At 42.8% G+C, this 17,505-nt stretch overlaps 1 protein-coding gene across 7 annotated transcripts in view; it reads left to right on the plus strand.

Annotated features, from left to right (window-relative positions):
- The first annotated feature begins 5,102 nt into the window (after positions 1-5,102).
- ENTPD6 (ectonucleoside triphosphate diphosphohydrolase 6) overlaps positions 5,103-17,505 on the plus strand; it is a 39,554-nt gene continuing 27,151 nt past the window's right edge. For 2 of the 7 annotated variants that reach the window (XM_043604730.1, XM_043604735.1), the window contains exons 1-2: positions 5,103-5,259; positions 7,519-7,609. The gene's annotated coding sequence lies outside the window, so the exon portion shown is untranslated. Of the gene's footprint in view, positions 5,260-6,551; positions 6,653-7,518; positions 7,610-15,190; positions 17,059-17,505 lie in introns of those variants that run through there. The other 5 variants (XM_043604731.1, XM_043604736.1, XM_043604733.1 and 2 more) reach the window with 4 other exon arrangements.

The raw sequence follows: 17,505 nt of genomic DNA on the forward strand, positions 1-17,505 counted from the left end.
AGTCCATTCGGGCTGCTGTAACAAAAACACCATAAACTGTGTGGCTTATAAATAGCAAACGTGTATTTCTCACAGTTCTAGGGTCTTGGAGGTCTAAGATCAAGGTGCTGGCAGATTTGTTGTCTGATAAGGGCTGGTTTCATCAGAGGGCTAGCTTCTCATTGTAATCACACATGACAGAACGGGCAAGGGATCTCTCCAGCGCCTCTTTTACAAGAGTACTAATCACATTCATCTCCAAAAGGCCTCACACACTAATACATCACCTTAAAGGTTATGATATGAACACATGAATTTGGGGGGTAAACAAACATTGAAACCATACCAGTTTACTAAGGAAAGACCTAGGGGAAGAGCTTTCCAAGCAGTGAACAGCATATGCAAACACCCATGTCAGTAAAATTGACAAATTCTAGAAATTCTAAGAGTGAAATATGGTGAGGGTAATGTTATGAGTGAGGTGGACAGAAGAAAGGTCATCACATTTCCATGAGTAGACATTTCAAAATATTAAAATAAATTCAAATGGAAACTGTGAGATAGAATTTTATAACAGTTGGATTGGCAAAGATCCAAAGGTTTGTAAAGACTCCACTGGGGAAAACGTGGGAAAACCTACACTCCTATACATAACTGTGGGTGTATCAGTTAGTTTACAATGTCTAAGGAGCAATTTAGCCACATGTATCTAATATTTAAAAGAAAAGGGGGTGAGGGACACATCCTTTACGATAGCAATTCTTCTAAGAATTTTTCCTAAAGGTATACTCACACATGCACACAAAAAGTCTCAGGACTCTATAGCATTATTCAAAATAGCAAGTGTCTGGAACAAGGGACCATATGGGCTAACTGCTATATAAACAACCAAGTCTCAGTGGTTTGACTGGTGAAGAAGGGCAACGTGCAACCAGGTGCTCACGATGATGACATGCCCTGTGCCCAGTCCTAGTATATGCACATTGTCCCTACACACTGTCTGGTTAGCACCCACTCATTCTCAAAAGTGCCACCTCTTGACCACAGACTTAGGAGCACCATGTGCTTCAGGAGCCCATTAACAGCCCTCCCCGGGTCTCCCCCAACCAACATCATGATGGAATGGGTTTCTGGGCCAGGCCCAGAAGGGGCACACACACAGCTCATTGGCCATACACTGTCACTTGGGCAGCCCAGCCACAAGGGAAGATGGGAAGGTGGCTCCAGCTCTGGCGGGAACACACTGGGACCCACAGAGGGGACATGTGGGCAGCCCCTACCACAATTATCCTTAAGTACACTGGGGGCCTCTGTAGATGACTAACCCAAGTCAGGAGCTGGCAATCTTGGTGACTTCTAGGAAGAGTTAAGAAAATGGGGGTCACCTCTGGGACGCAGCAAAGGCAGTCATAAGAGGGAAGTATATAACAATCTAGGCCTTCCTAAAGAAGAAAGAAAGGTCTCAGATACACAACCTAACCTTACACCTTAAAAAGCTGGAAAAAGAACAGCAAATAAAGCCCAAAACCAGCAGAAGACAGGAAATAATAAAGATTAGAGCAGAAATCAATGCTATCAAAACCAAACAAACAAACAAACAAACAAAAATAACAGTAGAAGAGATCAATGAAACCAGAGTTTCTGGTTTCTTTGAAAGATTTAACAAAATTGATAAACCACTAGTGAGTTTGATCAAAAAGAAAAAGGAAAGAACCCAAATAAATAAAATCAAGAATGAAGGAGGAGAGCTCACAACCAACACAGCAGAAATAAAAACAATAATAAGACAATATTATGAGCAATTATACGCCAATAAAATGGGCAATCTAGAAGAAATGGACAAATTCCTAGAAACATATAAACTACCAAAATGGAAACAGGAAGAAATAGAAAATTTGAAGACCTATAACCAGTAAAGAAATCGAATTAGTAATTAAAAATCTGCCAAAAAACAAGAGTCCAGGGCCAGATGACTTTCCAGGGAAATTCTACCAAACATTTAAGGAAGAGTTAACACCTATTTTCTTGAAGGTGTTCCAAAAAATAGAAATGGAAGGAAAATTTCCAAACTCTTTCTATGAAGCCAGCATTACCTTGATTCCAAAACCAGACAAAGACCCCACTAAAAAGAAGAACTATAGACCAATTTCCCTGATGAACATGGATGCAAAAATCCTCAACAAGATATTAGCCAACAGGATCCAACAATACATTAAAAAAATTATTCACCACGACCAAGTGGGATTTATACCTGGGATGCAGGGCTGGTTCAATATCCACAAAACAATCAATGTGATTCATCACATCAATAAAGGAAAGAACAAGAACCACATGATCCTCTCAATAGATACAGAGAAAGCATTTGACAAAATACAGCATCCTTTCTTGATAAAAACCCTTAAGAAAGTAGGGATAGAAGGATCATATCTCAAGACCATATCTTTCATATATGAAAGACCCAATGCTAATATCATCCTCAATGAGGAAAAACTGAGAGCTTTCTCCCTAAGGTCAGGAACAAGACAGGGATGTCTACTCTCGCCACTGTTATTCAACATAATATTGAAAGTCTTAGCCTCAGCAGAGAACACAAAGAAATAAAAAACATCCAAATCGGCCAGGAGGAGGTCAAATTTTCACTCTTCACAGGTGACATGATATTCTATATGGTATCTACCCAAAAGATTCCACCAAAAAACTGCTAGAACTGATCCATCAATTCAGCAAAGTGGCAGGATATAAAATCAGTGCACAGAAATCTGTTGCATTCCTATACACCAATAATGAAGCAACAGAAAGAGAAATCAAGGAATCGATCCCATTTACAACTGTACCCAAAACCATAAAATACCTACGAATAAATCTAACCAAAGAGGTGAAAATCTATAGAAAACTATACAAACTTATGAAAGAAATTGAAGAAGACACAAAAAAATGGAAAAATATTCCATGCTCCTGGATAGGAAGAACACATATTGTTAAAATGTCGGTACTACCCAAAACAATCTACATATTCAATGCAATCCCTAACAAAATAACACCAGCATTTTTCACAGAGCTAGAACAAACAATCCTAAAATGTGTATAGAGCCATAAAAGACCCTGAATAGCCAAAGCAATCTTGAAAAAGAAAACCAAAGCAGGAGATCACAATCCCAGACTTCAAGCAGGAGACATCACAATCCCAGACTTCAAGCTGTATTACCAAGCTGTAATCATCAAGGCGGTATGGTACTGGCACAAAAACAGACACTCAGATCCATGGAACAGAATAGAAAACCCAGAAATGGACCCACAAACATAAGGGCAACTAATCTTTGACAAAGCAGGAAAGAATATCCAATGGAATAAAGACAGTCTCTTCAGCAAGTGGTGCTGGAGAAACTGGACAGCGACATACAGAAAAATGAACCTGGACCACTTTCTTACACCGTACACAAAAATAAACTCAAAATGGATGAAAGACCTAAATGTAAGATAAGAAGCCATCAAAATCCTCGAGGAGAAAACAGGCGAAAACCTTTTTGACCTCGGTCACAGCAACTTCAGAGGCAAGGGAAACAAAAGCAAAAATGAACTATTGGGACCTCATCAAAATAAAAAGCTTCTGCACAGCTAAGGAAACAATTAGCAAAACTAAAACGCACTCGACGGAATGGGAGAAGATATTTGCAAAGGACATATCAGATAAAGGGTTAGTATCCAAAATGTATAAAGAACTTATCAAACTCAACACCCCGAAAACAAATAATCCAGTGAAGAAATGGGCAAAAGACATGGATAGACACCTCTTCAAAGACATCCAGATGGCCAACTGACACATGAAAAAATGCTGAAAATAACTCATCATGAGGGAAATGCAAATCAAAACCACAGTGAGATACCACCTCACACCTGTCAGAATGGCTAACATTAACAACTTAGACAACAACAGATGTTGGCAAGAGAAAGGATCTCTTTTGCACTGCTGGTGGGAAGGCAAACTGGTGCAGCCACTCTGGAACACAGTATGGAAGTTCCTCAAAAAACTAAAAATACAACTACCCTAGGACACAGCAATTGCACTACTAGGTATTTATCCAAGGGATACAGGTATGCTGTTTTGAAGGGGCACATGCACCCCAACGTTTATAGCAGCACTGTCAACAATAGCCAAAGTATGGAAAGAGCCCAAATGTCCATTGATGGATGAATGGATAAAGATGTGGAATGTGTGTGTGTGTGTGCGTGTGTGTGTGTGTGTGTCTCACACACAATGGAGTATTACTCAGCAATCAAAAAGAATGAAATCTTGCCATTTGCAACTATATGGATGGAACTAGAGGGTATTATGCTAAGTGAAATTAGAGAAAGACAAAAATCATATGACTTCACTCAGAAGAGGACTTTAAGATACAAAACAGATGAACATAAGGGAAGCAAAAATAATATAAAAACAGGGAGGGGGACAAAAACATAAGAGACTCTTAAATATGGGGAACAAGCAGGGTTACTGGAGGGGTTGTGGGAGGAGGGGATGGGCTAAATGGGTAGGGGGCACTAAGGAATCTACTCCTGAAATCATTGTTGCACTATATGCTAACTAACTTGGATGTAAATTTTTTAAAAATAAATTAATTAAATAAAAATAAAATGCTTAGAACAAAAAAGAAAGAAAGAAAATGGGGGGCAAGAATAGGAGATTTATCGTGCTGTCTATTCTGTTGCATTTTCCATCACATGTTACCTTAAAAAAAAGAGAGGGCACTTTAGCTATGAAAGGACCCAAAGAAAATTCAAAACTTCCACGGGCTAGTTAAGGTCAAGGTTGTGAGGTTGTGGTGGTAATTCTTTGGCCAGCACCATGGCCGGCTCTACCGCACAGAGGAAACCCTACATGACAGGGCAGGAGCCGAATACGGCCCGTGAAGGACGCACTTGGGAGGCGGAGGCCAGACAGGCCGAGACCTCATTCAAGTCCAACACTAGCCGAACCGCCTTCGGCAGGGAACCACAAAGACCTACCCAGGCGGAAAATACGGCCACACCGCTCAGCGGATCCAGCTAAGCCCCGCCCACACGCCGCTCCTGCGCGCCGGATCCGCAACGTTCTGCTATGCCCCGCCAAAGACTTGACGTGCGCGTAGGCGGGGCCTAGGCTCCCAAGATCCGCCGGCTCTTGGCCTGTGGGTGGTGGCCCTGGTAACGCCGGTAGGAGAGGAGAGTCGGGCGCTTCCTGGGTAGCCCGCCAGCTTCCGCGAAAGGGAACCTCCCTCCGTGGTGAAGAGGGGACCCTACAGGGTAAGGGGGGGGGGGGGAGGGGGCGGGGACGCTTGTGGGGCCGGCGGAGTTTGCCGGACCCGGGGGTCTGCACGTGGGCCGCCCGGAGCGGGGGCGCGGAGTGGAAGAGGGGTCCAGACCCACGCGCCTGCCAGCTCCTCGGGCTTAGCGGCGGTGCTTGCAGGCGACATCAGGGTCATTCGCACCCGGCTTTAACCTCCTGCTGCCTTAACGTCCTGGTTCCATTAGTCCTCCTTGAACTCTGGGCTCCGCTGACCCGTGAAGGGAGCGATTCGTGTTCTGGAAACTGGGTGGGCCAAATAGTAGGGGTCTCTGCCCCCAGGAAGCTGGAGCCCTGCTACATTCATTCATTCAGCAGCATTTGCTGACCGGTTCCCAGAGCTGTGCCAGATGCAGGAGATCCAGTAGGGGAAGGACTGGCAGGCCCAATTCCCTTCTGGGCCTCACAGCCCAGGTGGGAAGCCCAGGTGACGGGCAAGATCATGCCATTCTGACAGTACTGCGGATGTGAGGACAATAAACTCTGGCATTGCTGTAGTGACCAGGAATAGACCTCATAGGGTGGTCAGTCGGTTCTGCCTGAGCTGAGGCATGAGCCAGGAGTGCTCCAGGCTACCAGAGAGAGAGAGGCCAGAGGTGGATAGAGCTGGACACCAAGCTGGACTTCCTTCAGAGGAAAGCCTTGAAGCATCAGGAAGGTAGAAGAGAAGGGAGAGATAGGCAGGGAACATGGAAGGAAGGGTGTTTTTTATCCTAAGTTAGAAGCCATAGAATGGTTTTAAGGGTTGGGGAAAAGCCTGAATTGTTTTGTAAATGATGGTGGGCACAGACCCCATATCCTGGGCATCCACCCAAAGGAATCAGTCACCCAGAAGTGCCTGGGTAGTTTCAGTTGTCTCTCCAGACACTTGTATTCCAGAATCATGCATATCATGCCACATATCCTACATCCTTCAGGATGCCATGGAGGTCCTAACCCATAGCCACCCAGTCAGTGAAGGAAACTGAAACTTCTAGGAAAGAGGTTGCTTGGGGATAGGTGGATATCAACTGTGATTACAAGGCCCTTCTGACGCACTGTGCAAGACTCATGATGGATGGAGGGATTAGGGTTTGTCTGGGGGAGGTTCTTGTTTTGCTGTCACCAGCATATTAACAAGGTTCATGGGGGAGAAAAGCATAGTGATACAAATCCAGAAACTGTTTCTGTCTCCCCCCCCACCCTTATAAGCATCAGTTGGCTAATAAGGTGTGTGTCTCTCTCCCTTGTGGAACCTCATATGACAAACCAGAGAGGTGGACAACCATGTAAAGAGATCTGGAAGAACCTCCCCGCCCACTCTGTCTTGTGAAAAGGAAACACCGGGTGATGTTAACAGGGCTGACTCAGTATGTATGCTTTTTTTTTCAGAGAAGGGGAGAAAAATCCATTTAAACCTACCAGGAGAATAAGTAGTGGTTTGTTAATGTCATTTAATTTTGGATAGGTTTTTAGCATATGTGACAGTCATTTGCACACATGGCCCTTTTGTGTATTTTAACTGAAAACCTTGACGAAACTGTCCAACATATTGTGGGGCCACTGATCCAAATCAGATGAGCTTGTATTTCCAGAAGCTCAGCTACCTTCCCTAGCTTCTAGAACGATAGCCAAGGGATGGCCAGGCACTTGTCTCGGGCATCATTGCTCCACACCCAAATTCTGCTCTGTGACCCCACCCTCCCTCTGATGGAAGGTAGCCCCCAGCTGGAGTCAGCTGGGAGCAAGATATGCTAAGCCAAACCTCTTTTTGCCTTTGCACACCTTAGATCCTGCCCCACCCTACTCCCAGCCTACTCTTTATTCCCCACCTGGCTTACCTTCCTTATAGCCTTGTTCTTGACTCTTCCTTTAAAGGACAAAGCTAAAGTGAATTGTTTTCCTTCTAGGGAGGGCCTGATCAACACATTTACACTTATGGTGTTAGTGGTGCCCATGGAAATGCAATTTTCCCCTCCAGAGGTTGTCTCATAGTACTAGTATCACTGAACAAACATCTTAACCCAGTGGAGTGAAACTGGCTTTTAAGTTTGGGTCTCCAGGATGTGGAGGTTCCTGTGGGCCAGGCTGTTCCTGGCTCTATGCTTCCTAAATGTTATTTTCTATTTGGAATCTGTTTATGTCATGCCAAACTTCTTGGTGTGTAACTTTAATGATGATGTGTAATTCCATGTGAGTATTTTTTTGTTGTTGTCTAAAGTAGAGTCTTACATTAATAGGGTAAGTGAAGTGATGGAGCACATTTGATTTGGAGACAGAAGCCAGAAAGTCTGGTCTGTGCCTCACCACGTGCCAGCTCTGTGATTCCAGGCAAGTCTGTTTTCAAACATTTTCTGGGCCTTGGTGCTGTCGTATGGCAATAAGTTATGTAAGTCATATGTTATGTAGTGTAAGTGCCAGCCTTGTAGGCCTTTGGTAACAGGATATAGCATATGTAAAGTGTATTTTTTTAATGGGTAGACAAATGTAATAAAGAGCAACCTTTGCCTCAAAATTTGGTATTCCACCTGTTAATCTGATCATGTAGGACATGGTTCGTAGACTAACACAGGACATGATAAAATGTGATTATGAAAAAGGGTCTTCTACCCGTGTGGCTCAGACAGGCAAATGTGGTGCCAGCCTTCTGGTTGCAAAAGAGGAGAGAGAGTGTACAGAAAGAAAGAGAGAGAAAGAAAGGCAATAAAGAGTCTTATAAAAAGCACCATCAGAGTTGGAAGATGTTAGTATTACTTTTGTGTCCTTACTGTTCATCCTTAGAAATGGTTGCTTTAGAGCTTTCTTTATAAATACTTTTTTGTTTAATCATCTCTTAGCAATGGAAGACTCTGGGTTACAGTAACCTAACGAAAGGAAGCCTGTGAGAGGGTAGGGTGTAGGGTGAACACTGGCTGCCTGGGGATGGGCATTCCCCAGGTCACATCTCAGCCTTGATTGTTGCTGGATCTTCTCTCTGTAATTGATTTCTTCATTCCTAATCTTAGTTAACATCTCAGTGCAGATGGTTCCCCAGGTCACAGCCGCAAACCTGCTCTCTCACAAGGGTCAGTTCCATTTCTGACCCATGCCCTGCTGTCATTTCAAACTTGTAGAAAACCTGGTCACTATTGTCTCCTGCCCAAACAGCCCCTTCCCAAACAGCCTGCTTCTGTTGGTGGCCATCATCTGGGTCATGAAGCACTGTTGATGGCTCCATCTTTCCCTGACTACCAGAGAATTGCTAAGCCATCATCTAGCCTCCTTTACCAGCAAGTACTGGCTTACTGGCTGTGGGCTCTGGCCTTGTGTTGGGGTTGGGAATGAGTGGGCTGGTCCTTGCTTCTAGAGAGGCACTCTAACCAGAAGGAAGAAAGGCACAAATGAATAGCTCCACATACCACTTACTCAAGGAGGGGAAATGTGTAGAGCACCAAAAAGCCCAAGAGAGAAGCCTCTAGCTGCCAGGGTTTAGAGTGGCAGTAAACATCTTGGGTAGATTTTGTAGAGATGTGGAGAAAAGACAAGAGAAATAAGATCTTTTTAAAAAAGCAAAACAAAACACTCAACCAACTGAGCCACCTATGCTCCCCTCTTCTGGGAGTTTTATAGTTAGGTCTTTAATCCATTTTGAATTAATTTCTGTATATGGTATAAGGAAAGGATCCAGCTTCAGTCTTTTGCGTGTGTATATCCAGTTTTCCCAGTACCATTTCTTAAAGAGACTATCCTTTCCCCCATGAATGGTCTTGATACCCTTATCAAAGACCATTTTACCATGTACGTAAGGGTTTACCTCTGGATTTTCTGTTCTGTTGGTCTATGTGTCCCACTACCACAAGCTTTTAATTACTGTGGCTTTGTAGTATGTTTTGAAATCAGGAAGTATAAGGCATCCAATTAGTTCTTTTTCAAGATTGTTTTGTGATTTGGGGGTCCCTTGAGATTCCTTATGAATTTTAGGATTTATTTTTTTTCTGTCTCTGCAAAAAAGTCATTAGGATTTTGATAGGAATTGCATTGAACCTGTGGACCATTACAGATAGTATAGATATCTTAACAATATTAAGTCTTCCAGTCCATGAACACGGGTTATCTTACTATTTATTTGACTCAGTTTTCTTTCAGCTATGTTCTGTAGTGTTCAGGGTACAAGTCTTTCACCTCCTTGGTTAACTTTTTTCTTTTTTAAATTTTTATTTATTTGTTTGTTTATTTTGAGAAAGAGCATGTGTGAGCAGGAGAGAGGGGCAGAGAGAGAGTAAATCCCAAGCAGGGTCCATGCTCAACACAGCCCGATGCAGGGCTTGATCCCATGACCCTGGGATCATGACCTGAGCCAAAATCAAGAGTCAGATGCTCAGCCAACTGAGCCACCCCAGGTACACCTTGGTGGTTAATTTTATTCTTCAGTATTTTATTCCTTTGATGCTATTGTAAATAGAATTATTTTCTTAATTTTCTTTTCAGATTGTTCATTATAGTGTATAGAAACAACTGATTTTTTTTTTTTTAAATAATTGCTCTTTCTTTAATTTTTTTTTCAACATTTTTTATTTATTTTTGGGACAGAGACAGAGCATGAACGGGGGAGGGGCAGAGAGAGAGGGAGACACAGAATCGGAAACAGGCTCCAGGCTCCGAGCCATCAGCCCAGAGCCTGACGCGGGGCTCGAACTCCCGGACCGCGAGATCGTGACCTGGCTGAAGTCGGACGCTTAACCGACTGCGCCACCCAGGCGCCCCTAGAAACAACTGATTTTTGTGTGTTGATATTGTGTTCTGTAACCTTGAATTTATTAGTTCTAACAGTTATTTTCCTTCCTTGTGGAATCTTTAGGGTTTTCTACATATAAGATCATGTAATCTATGAACAGATCATTTTATTTCTTCTTCCCACTTTGGATGCCTTTTATTTCTTTTACTTTCCTGATTGGTCTGGCTAAAACTTCCAATGTTATGTTGAATGGAAGTGTTGAAAACAGACATCCTTTCTTGTTTCTGATTTTAAAGTAAAAGTTTTCAGTCTTCCACTATTGAGTCTGATGTTAGTTGTTGGGTTTGTATATATGGCCTTTATTATGTTGAAGTATTTTCTTCTATTCCTGTTTGCTGGTTATTTTTATTATTAAAAAGTGTTGGATTTTATTAAATGTTTTTTCTGCATTGATTGAGATGATCATACGGATTTTTCCCCTTTATTCTGTTAATATGATATATTTGCCTTGATGGGTTTTAAATCTTGAACCATTCTTGCATTCTAGGAATAAATCCCAGTTGGTCCTTTTGCTGTGTGGTTGAATTCAGTTTGCTGCTATTTGTTGAGGATTTTTGCATCACTATTCATAAGGAATGCTGGTCTGTATTTTCTTGTAGTGTCTTTGTCTTGTAGTGGCTTTGGTATTAGAGTAATGCTGGCCTTATTGAATGAGTTAAAACGTTCCTTTTCTTCAATTCGGGAGAAGATTTTGGGATTCTTCTTAAAATGTTTGGTAAAATTAGTAGTGACCAGATCACTAGTCATTTGGTCCAGGAGTTTTCTTTGTTGGGAGATTTTTGATTACTGATTCAATCTCCTTACTAGTTATAGGTCTTCAGATTTTCTATTTCTTCATAATTCATCTTGGTAGGTTGTGTTTCTAGGAATTTATTGATTTCATGTAGGTTATCCAATTATACAGTTGTGTACAGTTGAACATAAAACTCTTATAATCATTTTCATTCTGTAAAATCAGTAGTAATGTTCCCTTAATTTCTGATTTTAGTTATAATTTGAATCTTCTCTCTTTATTCCTTAGTCAGTATAGCTAAAGGTTCAGTTATGGTGATCTTTTCAAAGAACAAGCTCTTGGCTTCATGGATTTTTCTCTGTTTTTCTATCTTCTGCTTATCCTGCTTTGATTTTTATTGTTTCCTTCCTTCTAGTTTTGTGTTTAATTTGTTCTTTTTCTAGTTCCTTAAGGTGTAAAGTTAGGTTGTTGGTTTGCAATCTTTCTTATAATGTAAGCATTTACAGCTATAAATTTCCTTCTTTTTTTTTTTTAAATTTTTTTTTCAACGTTTTTTATTTATTTTTGGGACAGAGAGAGAGACAGAGCATGAACGGGGGAGGGGCAGAGAGAGAGGGAGACACAGAATCGGAAACAGGCTCCAGGCTCCGAGCCATCAGCCCAGAGCCCGACGCGGGGCTCGAACTCACGGACGGCGAGATCGTGACCTGGCTGAAGTCGGACGCTTAACCGACTGCGCCACCCAGGCGCCCCTATAAATTTCCTTCTTGGTACTGCTTTCACTGCATTCCAAAGGTTTGGTATGTTGTGTTTTCATTTTCACCTGTCAGAAGGTATTTTCTGATTTCCTTTTTGATTTCTTTTTTGACACATGAGCTAAGAGTGTGGTGTTTAGTTTTCCAGCTTTCCTTCTTCTATTGATTTCTAGTTTCATTCCACTGTAATCAGAAAATATACTTTGATTGTGATCTTTTAAAATACATTAAGACATGTTTTGTAGCTTCTCATCTTGTCTGTCCTGGAGGATGTTCCATGTGCACTTGAGAAGAATGTGGATTCTGCTGTTGTTGGGTGGTCTGTATGTGCCTCTCAGGTCCAGGTGGTCTTTAGTGTTGTTCAAGTTCCCTATTTCTTTATTGATCTTCTGTCTGGTTTTTTTATCCTTTATTGAAAGTGGGATATTGAATTCTCCTACTATTATTGTACAACTATTTCTCCTTTCAGTTCTGTTTGTTTCATATATTTAAGAGCTCTGTTGTATATGTTTATAATTGTTAGTGGAGACTTGACCCTTTTATCATTGTATGTTTTTATTTTTTCTGACAGTTTTTGATTCAAAGTCTGTTTTGTCTAATGTTAGTATAGCCACTTCTTCTCTGTTTTGGTTATTCTTTTCATGGAATCTTTTTCATTCTTTTACTTTCAGTCTGTATATGCCCTTAGATCTAAAGTAAGTCTCTTGTAGAATGATACGGTTGGATCTTGTTTTTTTATCCATTCAGCTACTCTATGTATCTTGGTTGGAAAGTTTAATCCATTTACATTTAAAGTACTGACAGGGAGGGGTGCCTGGGTGGCTCAGTTGGTTAAGTGTCCAACTTCAGCTCAGGTCATGATCTCACGGTCCGTGAGTTTGAGCCCTCTGTCAGGCTCTGTGCCGACAGCTCAGAGCATGGAGCCCGCTTTGGATTCTGTGTGTCCCTGTGTCTCTGCCTCTCCCTCCCACATGCTCTGTCTCTTCTCTCTCAAAACTAAATAAACATTTAAAAAAATTTAAAAATTAAAGTACTGACAGGGAAGGACTACTTTTGCCATTTTATTTTGTGTAGGTCTTACAGCTTTTTTTGTCCCTCATTTCCTCCATTATTGCTTTCCTTTGGGTGTAATTGATTCTTTTCTAAGGACAGTATTTATTCCCTTCTCATTTCCTTTTATATATTTTTTCTAGATATTTTCTTGGTGATTACCACAGAGATTACATATAACATCCTGAAATTATAAGTCTGTTCTAAAATTTATCCCAGTTTAGCTTGAATTACATATGTTAACTCTTCTCCTTTATATCATATATCTTCCTAATTTGTTTTTGATGTCACAGCATTTGTTTTGCTTTGTTTTATTTATTTTGAGATAGAAAGAGTGCAAGTTGGGGAGGGGCAGAGAGAGAGAATCCCAAGCAGGCTCCACACTGTCAGCACAAAGCCCAATGAGAGGCCTGAACTCAAAACCTGTGAGATCATGACCTGAGCTGAAGTCAGACTGAGCCACCCACATACCCCTCAGCATTTGTTTTTTTTAATGCTGAAGAAAATAAAAAGTGGAGTTACAAACCAAATATACACTAATACTGGTTGTTGTGTTTGTCCACGTATTTAACTTCTTTGGAGATGTTTATATTTTCTTATGGATTTCTGTTACTGTTTGGCGTCCTTTCATGTCAACCTTTAGCATTTGTTGTAGGGCAGGTCTGCTGGCAAAGAACTCCCTCAGCTTTCATTTATCTGGGAATGCCTTAATTTCACCTTCATTTTTGAAGGACAGTTTTAATGAATATGAAATTCTCAGCTGACAGATTTTTCTTTTAGCAGTTTGAATATATCATCCCACTGCTTTCTGATCTCCAAAATTTCTGTTGAGAAATGGACTGGTAATCTTATTATTTAAGGATTCTTTGTACATGATAAATTGATTTTCTCTTGCTGCTTTCAAGATTCCTTCTTTTATTTTCTGGATTTCAGTGGTGTGATTACAGTGTATCTCAGCATGAGTCTCTGGGTTTATCCTCCTTGGAGTTCAGCCATTATTTCTGTCCTTCTCTCTGTGTTTTCTTCCGGGGCTCCTGAAATGTGCCTGTTGGTCCCTTGTGGTGTCCCATAAATCCCTTGGGCTCTGTTCACTTTTCTTTAAATTTTTTTTTTCAACATTTATTTATTTTTGGGACAGAGAGAGACAGAGCATGAACGGGGGAGGGGCAGAGAGAGAGGGAGACACAGAATCGGAAACAGGCTCCAGGCTCTGAGCCATCAGCCCAGAGCCCGACGCGGGGCTCGAACTCACGGACGGCGAGATCGTGACCTGGCTGAAGTCGGATGCTTAACCGACTGCGCCACCCAGGCGCCCCTCTGTTCACTTTTCTTATGTCTTTTTTTCTTTTGCTCCTCTGATTCAATAAGTTTAATGTCCATGTTCAAGTTCACTGGTTCTTCTGCCTGCTCAGATTTGCTGTTAAACCCCTCTTGTGAATTTTTCAATACATTTAGCCCCACAATTTGGTTGCTTTTAATAATTTCTATTTCTTCATTGATATTCCCATTTTGTTGTCATATGTCATATTCCATATTTCTGTCAGTTCTTGTGTTTCACCATATGTAAGACAGTTGTTTTAAGTCTTTATCTGGTATATCCAATGCCTATGTTTCTTCAGAGACAGTTTCTGCCACCTTTTCTTCCTTTGAATGGGCCAAATTTTCCTGTATCTTGGTATGCCTTGTGATTTCTATTGTTGAAAAGTGGAGCATTTAAGAAAATAGCCACCTCTCCGAGGCTTTGCAGACTGGTTCTGTGCCATGAAAGATCTTCACTAATTAACAGAATGTGTCTGAGCCTTCGAGTCAGTCCAGGGCAAAGGCTTAAGGTCCTCTCAGGATTGTTACCTGGGCCTGTGTGTGTATTAGTTTCAATTCTCCCGTGTGTTATGGTTGCTTTTAAATGTCTTAATTTCTTAAAAAGTTCCATCCACACTCCTTCTTAGGTGTTCAATGTTTTCTTGTTTCTTACACACACACACACACACACACACACACACACACACACACACAAACCTGGCCTCTTGCCCCAAGCATGTGTGGTTCTGCAGTCACCCCGTGACTTTCATAAGAAGTACCCATAGCTGCCTTCCACGGTTTTCCCCCATTGGAGCTCTGAGCTCCAAGTCAGGCAAAACAGAGACCTGTCTCTTGGGCAGCCTGAAGATAGGTTAGAATGTTGCTCTGATCCCTCCAGTTTGAAGGAAGGAGATAGGTAGACACTGAGCTGCTGCTTCCTTTAGACTGCACTGTGCAGAGAGGGGTGGGGGCAAGGATGAGTAAACACCACTGAACTTAACAAACATTCTGAATGTGATTTCTTGATTCGGCACTTGCTTGTAGAAATCTATGGATCTTTGACTGTTTTTCAGAATGCCTATAAAATATTACAGCCAGTCCCAATTTTTTTCTAATATTTCTGTGGGGGAGCAAGGGCCTAGAGCTCCCTATTCTACTGTCTTGCTGATGTTCCTCTCCTCATTAAAGGATTTGAAACAGGGACTCTTTTTATTTTTTTTAAATGTTTATTTTTCAGAGAGAGAGAGAACACATGTACATGAGAGAGGGAGACAGAAGATCTGAAGCAGGATTTGTACTGACTGCAGAGAGCCCGATGTGGGGCTTGAACTCACAAACTGTGAGATCATGACCTGAGCCAAAGTCAGATGCTTAACTGACTGAGCCACCTGGGCACCCCAAAATAGGGACTCTTGTGTGTCTGGTGACAGTATGGGAGGTAGACAGGGATAGAGGTGCATCCTCCATCCTTCTAGATAGGGACCTGTGTTCTCAACTGAGCTGCAGTGGCACAACCAGGATAAGTTCCTGACCTTGAAGCTCATGGCGTAGAGGGTGACATGGACCTTCAGGAATTAATCCCACAGATCCTGGCATTGTTACAGATTATGGGGGTACCAGGCCAGAGGGGGCAGGAAGTACAGAGAGAGCATAATGGGGGTAAGGATCTTTCAAGTTGAGGGTGGTCAGGGATGGTGAGGACAATAACATTTCAGCTGAGGCTTGGGGATGAGAACAAGGTTGACTGGGTTGCACGAGCATTCTGGGAACTGGTAACAGTGTGTGCAAAGGGACTAAGGCAGAGAGAAGCTGAGTTCTAGGGACAGAAGGAGGCACTAGGTTCTCAGAGCACGATGAGCAAAGGCAAGAGAGGATGAGAGAAAGCTACAAAGGCTGGTGAGGATCCAGGGTGTGCACCACGATCCTAAGAGCAGTAAGAAGCTCCCAAGTGAGACCCAAGAGAGGCTCAAAGTTAGGCAGGAATAGGGGTGGGGAGGAGGCTTGCTCCTTGGTCCTGCCAACATAGACTTTCCCTCAGCCCTGTGCACAGCAGATGCTCAGGGAAGGGTGATTTGCCCTGCTCCCTGCCTAAGCTTGGGTGGTGGGCCACTGGTGTCCCCCTGAGCAGGAACACAGAGACATCCAAAGGTTTGGGCAGTGCTCTTGGATCTGAGGGCATCCAGGTGTAGCTGCAGGGCTAGATCCTGGAAAGGAGTGGCCACAGAAGTCCTGGACTCCCTTCCCCACCACCCCAAGGGCCACTTTCATTCCATTTCTCCTCTGCCCAGACAACCTCAAGGTTGGTGTGAAGACCACCACAGGCTTGCCCCCTGCACTTTTAACTCTGGCCCCTGCTTTTCTTCTTCCCAGAGAGTGTAGTCACACTATCTTCCAGCACTCCTGCCTGTCACTGTCCCTGGTTCCAAGGGGGGTGTTACCTCCCACTACCCTGCTATAAAGCCAGCATTGAATATGGGCTGGCACCTTCTCTGTGTCCTCTTCTGAGCACATCACACATCTCACTGTATCCCCAAACAGCATCACAAAGCAGCTTTCCCCCTTACAGATGAGGAGACCAGCCCTCATGAAGGTTAACTTGCCCACAGTCACATGCTGCTATGGGCAGAGTATAAACCCATGTCCTGCTTTCAGCCTTGTACTTCCCTGTCTCCTTACTCCCAAGAGAGTCCACTCCATTTACAACTTACAGAGTGAGGGATGGACAGACAGGTGGACATTCCCCAAGGGTAGGGAGCCCTGAGAATCAAGCACCCTGCTTCTTATTCTTTGAAGCCTCAGGTTCCCACATGGTGTCTTATACCAGAAGCTGCCAAGAAAGCTTGAATGAATGCTTTATTTGAGGGGCTGAGGGGTATTGAACCAAAGACAGTGGCGTGGAGTTAGTTTCTTTTGCTGCTCAGGTAGGATTTCATAGGCTTGGAAAGCACATAGGCATTATTTCCTCCTTGGCGGAGTATTCTGCCTGAGTAAAACAAGACATCTCCTGTGAAACTTCCAGGAAGATGAGCTGCATTTCTCAGACGTGGCTGGGGCTCTCTATAGTCCCCAAAGGATGGGACTTTAAGCCTTCTGAGAAGTGAACACCTATATAGAAGAGGAAGCGAGAACTGAAAGAATGGATTGGACACATGTTCCTGTACCTTGAGAGGTTTGGGGATACCATTTACATCTGGCTTTTTAAAGTGCCCATAAATCCAAAAGCCACTTGTCTGGAACAGCACTTGCCTTAGAGCTGGCAGCTGTGGATCTGTGCTCCGAGTCAGCCTCAGCAAGACCTCCTGCCTTGAACAGATTATCTAGTCTTATAAAGACTATAGTCTTAGAGAGAGAGAGAGAGAGAGAGAGAGAGACTTTATATATGTATGTATATGTATATATACATATAACTAGCCTCAGTTCCTCTTCTCTTCTTAAAATTTTTTTAATGTTTATTTATTTTTGAGAGAGAGAGAGACAGAGCGTGGATGGGGGAGGGGCAGAGGGAGGAGACATAAAATCTGAAGCAGGCTCCAGGCTGTCAGCGCAGAGCCCGATGCAGGGCTCGAACTCACGAGCTGCGAGATCATGACCTGAGCCAAAGTCGGCCGCCCAACCG

Source organism: Prionailurus bengalensis, chromosome A3, assembly GCF_016509475.1.
Source record: "Prionailurus bengalensis isolate Pbe53 chromosome A3, Fcat_Pben_1.1_paternal_pri, whole genome shotgun sequence".
Lineage (NCBI taxonomy): Eukaryota > Metazoa > Chordata > Mammalia > Carnivora > Felidae > Prionailurus > Prionailurus bengalensis.